General features: G+C 41.1%; 1 long non-coding RNA gene across 1 annotated transcript; it reads left to right on the top strand.

The window, feature by feature from the left end:
* The first annotated feature begins 1,563 nt into the window (after window positions 1-1,563).
* On the top strand, window positions 1,564-7,388 carry LOC149736570 (uncharacterized). Its single transcript, XR_016384872.1, has 2 exons — window positions 1,564-4,302; window positions 4,472-7,388. It is a non-coding gene; the product is annotated as an uncharacterized LOC149736570 (long non-coding RNA).
* Window positions 7,389-7,658: the final 270 nt, after the last annotated feature.

Raw genomic sequence — 7,658 nt, 5'->3', positions numbered from 1 at the left:
GATTGCGACATCGTCGATAAAGCTGAAAAAAGAGGTAGAGAACTTCTCGGACGACCGGCCGCGGTGTCACGTTTACTAGAGCTATAACGCGACTCCTGGCGGTATTGAATCGCGCATTGTAAGTCTGTTTCTTTGCTTCTCTCGTTACACTCGAATGGCTGCCGGAGCCGCTACGCTCGTAGTCCTGTGACGTAGCTTGGTCTGTTTTACGTCCAGCGAATTGGCGGCTGGAGGTATACACGAAATACGCTCTTAATGTTATTGTTATGGGTTTAGAAATGACTACATTCTTTGTTATGAGACAGAGTGAGGCGGATTTGCCTGGTCAATTAAACGGCAGACAGGTCAACCTTAACTAAGCGAAAAAATCCGTTGCAAATTTTACGATGTATTTGTAGAAATTGACAACAGTTACATATAAAGAACCGCTTCAGTGACTCACGGTATTACATTTTACATACCCCCTAATTCACTACGTAGGGTGTAAACGAAAAACGATACAACGACGTGTTCGGTTACTCGTTACACGAACAGAATTTAATAAATCATTGGACGAGCGACCTGTGGAAACGAGAAAATCAATTCTGCCGGTTGATAAACCTAGGATGGTTACACAAATTGAGTTTAGATAACAATACTCTGTAAAATCTCCGCGCAACGCCCAAGAACACACAGATAACATTATGTCAATAGCACGAGGGTCATACAGTGACATGTCTATTGTTAAATGCCCTACAAGTGCCGTCTCGGCCGGAGAGGTCCACAGTGGCTCGACCGAAGAGAATCCATTGTGATTTTCGAAAGTGATTTTCGATTGCATTGGTTAAATGGCCGAGCCTTGCTGGGAGATTACACGAGAGAAAAGATCATACCGGCCGAGGCACAAAGCAGAGAAACACACACGCTGTTCATTGTGCGGAAGCCGGCTATTTTTGCAACGTAAAGGAAGCCGGGTTCGAATGAATGTAAACAAAATCACTAAAGACAGTGTACACTGGCCGTCCAGCGAATGATTGTTAAGTCATCGTCTACATTTTCACAGCGGCCGAGAAACAGTATCAAATGGCTGTTAAGAATAAAGGCGACTGGCTAACATCCCGAGAGGACTTCGAGGCAATTGTCCAACTGGGAAAGGCAAGGAATGTGATACGGTCGCGAAATAAATCACCTGGAACAGATACTCTGCGTGTTTGTAATGGAAGTAATGAAAACAGGAACAAATTCTATGAAACTACGCGATCCTTTTAATTGTTGCGCAACGGATAATCAATTAGATATCCGGCATCGATTCGTGTTTATCCAATATCCATACAACGAACTGTCACCTACATTTACTTACACAGATAAGCGGCGAATTTCCCATTGCGTTACGAGGTTTAAGTAAATGTTGGGGACTTTAACTGTAAAGTTTAGTTTATATCCAAGGCTCTTTAACTCAACACGAATATATTGACTTGACACAAAATTGGGTGAACAATCGACTACAGATAGAATTTAATTGGACAAGGGTTTGCTGGGTAATAGGTTGTTCAATTACAAGCAATTGGAACGTATGACATTTGCTTGCAAAGCGAAGTACCGAGGATACCAAGTTATTTATAGAAGTTACCCGCGGCGAAAATTATGGTCCACGTTTCACAGCTAGAAAAACAAAGTTGCTAAAGTTCAGATTAAGACACGATACAACACAGGAAACGAGCGGTGTTTATTCAATGAATTGATATTTTGTATAAGAGTTCAAACTGATTGATGAATATAAAAAGTTGCGGTAAGAGTTCTATGAAAAATTCTACAAGCCTTTTGTGTGGCGCAAATCGAGTCATACAAATGCGAAAATATCGCGAAACTTTTCAACTCTTTTGGGAATATGCTGGCGAGATTTTAAATACACATTCCGATATTGAGAGTCATTGCCTTGCTAAAGAATGTCGTGTGGTGGATTGGGTTGTTTACTACTGACAACCCGTCGCGTTTCGGCGTCGTGTGTGTACTACACAGACAACCCGGTGGCTAGAACAACCAGTTGGCAACGGGCCGCGCAAACAAGTCAAAGAAATAAAGGCCACACCACGCTCGTGATAAACGGTGACGTCATATGTATAATTAGAAACGAAGGAATGACTGTGAAATTGGTGCAAATTTGGTACATCTTATACAGCCCACTTTAATTAAATTGAAAGTATAACTTCAATATTTGTGTGTTGTCAAAAACTTTGTAAAACTAACACCAGCAGAAAGCAGTCAATCGATTAAACAAAATGTACCCGTATATGCACATTGTAAGCGTCCTTGCATTGTGAATACCAAAACAATGAGTGAATAACAAGAAGACAAAGAATCAGTTATGGAGACTGCAAGTAGGTGTGGAGGAAGATGCAATTTCTCCTTAGGTGCGTATGACATTACGTTGTTTGCTGTGAGCTATGGTAGCCGAGGCCGGGGTGTGCGGAAACTCATGTTTCTGCAAACTCTGCAAACTGTATCTAGAACACGCGGGGTCAATGGGGCGTCACGTCGACCGGCAATGGTGCAAGTTTGGCGAAGTCGCGAAGAGCAAAATTACTAGAGCGTCAATGGCCTCCGCTACGTGTCGCCGCGTACGGCTGAGTGCAGCGAGGCGTACAGAACTGTCAAGGCCAATGGCCGTAAAACTAAAGTGTGTAAATTGTAAACGGTTCCAATAGCGATGTTGCGAGCGGTGCTCCTTCTGCGTTTTAATTATTATTGACTTACGGATCCGATAATGCTGAATCATTGAGGTCGGGTAATGAACGTATTTACAGCAAACAGTGGAAATGAGTTCACCGGCAACATAAATAAAGCAAACTGATTTTTTTATCACGCGTTTCTTAAAGCGAAGTAGCTACTAGCTACGCTATACTGGTACTCAAATTAAAAAACAAGGTTTTGTGAGTTGTAAGGAACATAACGAAAATACCATGATACAAAAGAGAACAATACCAATTCAAGTCACGAGAAACAGTTTTTAAATGGCAGTCCCGGGCCCGACGACACAATAAACAAGAGTACCTTAAGAGCTTAAGCCCGTGACAGCGGTACTAGCAGTTGAGTCAAGAACGGTTTATTTGCATTGGAGATTGTGGAAAACGAGGCATGACGTCAATGGCGTTGTGTTCAGCCTGCCGGCCACTGGGGAACACGAAACATACACGAGGTGATCACGTGATGCGGCTGGCTGTTCCAAGCATACGTATGGATTTGGAACGAATGGTGGGCAGATTTAATTGCAACATCCCAACGGGCTGATTTGTGGGAAGGGAATGGACCTGTTGAGGCGTGTACGGTTGAAAATGATTAGAAACAAGAGGAACCGAACTGAGTTATGTAAAATGCAGGAACTTTCCCGAAGCGGTCGTTAAATGGTGGTAGCGACATACTGCTGCATCAGCAAGTGGCGCGAGCTCCGCATTGTAAACGTGCGATACAAATGTCGCAGCGGATATTACGTGGGCCACAAATGGGGAACAAGAGAGCGGCATCACGTGAGGCTGGCTAGGTCAATAGAGGTCGAACTTGGTGGCGTAATCGAATGTAGGCTAAGCGAACGTCTGTGCGGGGTTGCAAATTTCAGAGTCGGTTTTCATTTCAATTACCCTAGGCCTAACGGCTAAAGCAGTTACGTTGGCCCCGGACTCGTGGCTTGGTGTTAACTTTAAAGCAAAAAGAGGCCGACTGCGTGAAACAGTGGTTAAAAAAGGACTTTTATACGAAATGTCATAAATAATACATTCTGGGATCGCCACGTTTATAAACAAATGTACCATTATCGTAGGGGCGATTATTTACATTAGGATGTGGCAGGTGGGTATTAAATATTCAGCAGTGGACATCGGTTTTAGTACGATGTATTTTTAAAACTCAAAATGACCGTGCAAACTTAACACTGCAGCTACTGAAAATAAGCTACACGTCTTCTAGGCAACGTGATGTCTCCGCGTAAACAGCACGAAGCTCGAACGGGCAATCCCCTGCGCGGAAATCAATACTTCGCTGGTACTGCGGCGACGGAAAGAGTAGCACTCATGACCTTGTTAATCGATGGCGTCGGAGTGAAGGTATTCCTGGTCGTCCTTTTAAATGCTCCCAGCAAGGTCTATAGTTAAAGGGATTTAAAAAAGGAACAATGAACAGCAGCGGTTTGAAAGGGAAACTGTGAGCATCTATCACCGCTTATTGGCGTAACCATTCTCCAATCGCGCGTAAAATTGGGCGGGGTAGGTTTAGCAGCATGGTTGCCGATATGTTTGCTTTCTTTGGCGGTCGTTCAACTAGCAGCACTCTGTCTGGCTGAAACGGCCAGACACTACATTAGCGACAAAGACAGGACAAGGTCGAGTGGCACACAATATCTGCATTCTTTCTAATTTCACTACAATTTACTATTCAGCCTGAAGCAGAAAATTACACAGCGCTGAAGTCATGTGCTGCCTTGTGTAAAATCTTTCGATAGTGCACAAAACGAAAAACATTCATACCATTAAATTACAGAACGTTTCTAAAGTGTTACAAATGTCTTTAAGTTTTAAATACATAATCTACTGCTCAAGTCGAAATAAAAACGCTAGACCAGGAATATAATGCTGCAGTTCGTTAAAAGGGCGGGTAGTAGTATTAGGCCATGCGATGAGCGATTACTTATGGTCCAACGTCGAATTGTTCGGCGTTTCCTAGAAGGCTGTGGTGCAAAGCCGATAGCAAGCGCCGATACTGCTGCTGACAGCCATGTTTACTGTGCTGACGCCGGCGCATTGACTGTCTAACTAAGGAAAACGAACAATGAAGGGTACAGTATGACGACTGAAATGAGCAACAGGCTGTTACTCGCGCAATGCAGTGATTGGGTTCGCGAGTTACGAGGAATCAAATATTGACTGTTGATCTACTGAAGCTTTGGCTTTCGTTCTACGTAAATCGAAACGCGACTGTTATAACAGAATGACCGACATAGGCAATAAAGCAAATGTTAAACATAACACTAAATGGGAGAATTGCGTTACTGGTACAAATACATATCGTACTCACGTGACGTCAATGTGTGTCTACGTCACGAACCACAATATAGGGTAAAAGGAGGCAATTGCTTAGCTACACAGCTCGGAAAACTGCTGATCATAGCGGACGGGACCGCACAGCAAACATGAGATCTTTCCCACTATGATCTTTGAACTATGTGTACTACGCAATATATCGCTGTGGAGCAGTTTAATTGAACACGCGTGTGATATAAGGTCCCGGCTACGCCTAACGCCAACGCAGAACTTCAAATTTGCACAAAGACAGTGTAAATAGAGTTGTCACAAATGAACTATGATAATGTATGTGATCTAGTAAATGCTGTCCATGCAAATTATTAAGCACTGACAAGTGTTGGCCGTTACATCATATGTTATTTTAAGAGCATAGAGTTAATACGCTCAAAGGCGATTAAATGCTTAATCCAAGATAATGCGCAATTAACGGCGCATGAATGAAATTGCTGGACCGGATGGTAAAAACTACGTACGTGTTTGCCAAACAAACCTGTTTAACCAAGCGTTGCTGAATCGTGCCAAAATGGTGAAAATTAAAGCTAAACTCTTGGTAAAAGCACTCAGATCCCTTGTAGTGCTGACTGGCTTTGTTCGCCCGGCGACCTCGCTCCATTCACGTTGACGTCAGCCAATTTTCGGAGAGCCAATACAGCAAGTCAATATGCGCCCAGGAGAGAACGCGGTTAAAGTCATGTGCGACGATGGAATGTGGCGGGCCTAAGGGGCATTGTTGACGCAATCCACTGTGGCAACAGGACTTGTTTTTCCTCGGTACGGAGATCAATTTCTTCCCAAATGCTGATTTTGTAAAAGATAACAAAACTTCAACGTGAGCGGTAAAAACAAACGTGGTGGAAAAAACAAAATTGTTGTTAAAGATGTTTGTATGAATCGATACAAATGATATATTCACACTGTTTAATTTAAAAGGACAGACATTGTTGCTATACGTATGTAACGATTGGAGTGTTTGCATAATTAGTAGCACGTAATTGAATGAGTCATTCACTTGTAAAACCGCAGTGGGTTCGCAGCGTCGAAAGAACGACTGCAAACAAACTGGTTGCAATAACTGCAGTAAAACGATTGCGGATATGCGCTCACGTGACCGTGGAGGCACAAAGAGTACGCAGTGCGCAAGCATGAGCATGCCCGGACACGTAGTAGTCGGCGAAACGGTGTCTGGCCTCCCAGCCATGACGCGACTACAGTTCTGTGCGACATTTTCGGAGTGATAATACCCTCTGGATAATCACCTGTGATGAGTTACAAAAACTATTGTTGTTTACCGTAAGAATCGCAACTTATTTGTTTAATCTTCCCCGCTCTATTTCCTGTTAATCAGGGCGAAAGACCTGCGCAGACTTGCTGGCTCATAGCCAACAGGGAATTGAGTTGCAAATTGGCACAAACGTTAAGTTTGTTGTAAACGTTTCTATTGCCGCCCCGCAATACAGCAAGCTGCAATGTGCAAGTCATTGATTGCATTGATTCAGTGAAATGCTGGGACAAATACTTTGCAAAGAAAGGAAGGGGATGGAGGAGGAAGGGGCTGTTATTGCACTATGGAACCAACTCAACTTACAAAACTAGCAATGCAGAACAAAATCAATCCATATAGGACAAACTGTATTAATGGCCTACTATGGGTAATAAAAAAATGTTCAAAAACTGAATATAGAAAATTCCATAAAATTAGTAAATAAACTATTACCACATATTTACTAGAAAAGTTTAAACGACATAAGCTCTAACCTATATATTTCTAAATTCCATCATTTTTCTCACAATCACACTGACAATTGAATTTAAATGTTTTGTTACTGTTAACATTAAGAACCTCAGAATAAAATTAAATATATATATATATATTAATATAAATGCTACTTTTAATCCATTAGTTCACTTTACAAAAATTACAATAGATTAAAATAACTTGTCCTATAACTTTTATTGTTCAATAAACACATATAATAACTATGAATATCAGGCAAGAAAAAGGAACAAAACACATTAACAATCACTGCACTTAAACAATAACAATCAAAATTAAGATAATTGACAAATATACTAAATTATTTCAGCTTTCCGTTAAATTGATCATGAAATTTGACTTGATTTTTTTCTAGCAGAAATAAAAAATCATTACTATTCCAAATTCTACAGTAATATGATTCTTGAAATATGTCATTTGTAAATGCAATGAAAAAATCTATAGTGTTTTAACAATACTATCAATTATAGTTTAAACTATGTCATTATAAGATATGCTATTCTATTTACACGTGTTTATATTACTTATTTATTCCAGTGCAAATAAATAAGTCAACCGAATAATGTTGTTTTCCCTACCAAGCAAAATGCTAGTGTTTAGTTTACACGTAAAATTTGTAGTCGAAAATTTAAAACTCTTTTTAACTGAGAACTGAGAAAATATTTAACTGTCAACAAATTGAAAAGTTGACTGACACAGTATGAAATGACTGATTACAAACTACATACAATATTTATAATGCTGCAATACAGTGCGTAAACTGGCCTGCAAACTACTCTGTTCCTATTACTGATCGTGCTCAATCCGACTGGCAAGCCCTTTCGAGTTCTTGA

This window comes from Ciona robusta, chromosome 4 (genome assembly GCF_009617815.1).
Source record: "Ciona robusta chromosome 4, ASM961781v2".
Taxonomy (NCBI): Eukaryota; Metazoa; Chordata; class Ascidiacea; order Phlebobranchia; family Cionidae; genus Ciona; species Ciona robusta.
Note: the sequence above shows the minus strand (reverse complement) of the source record. Positions and strands in the feature narration are given on the sequence as shown.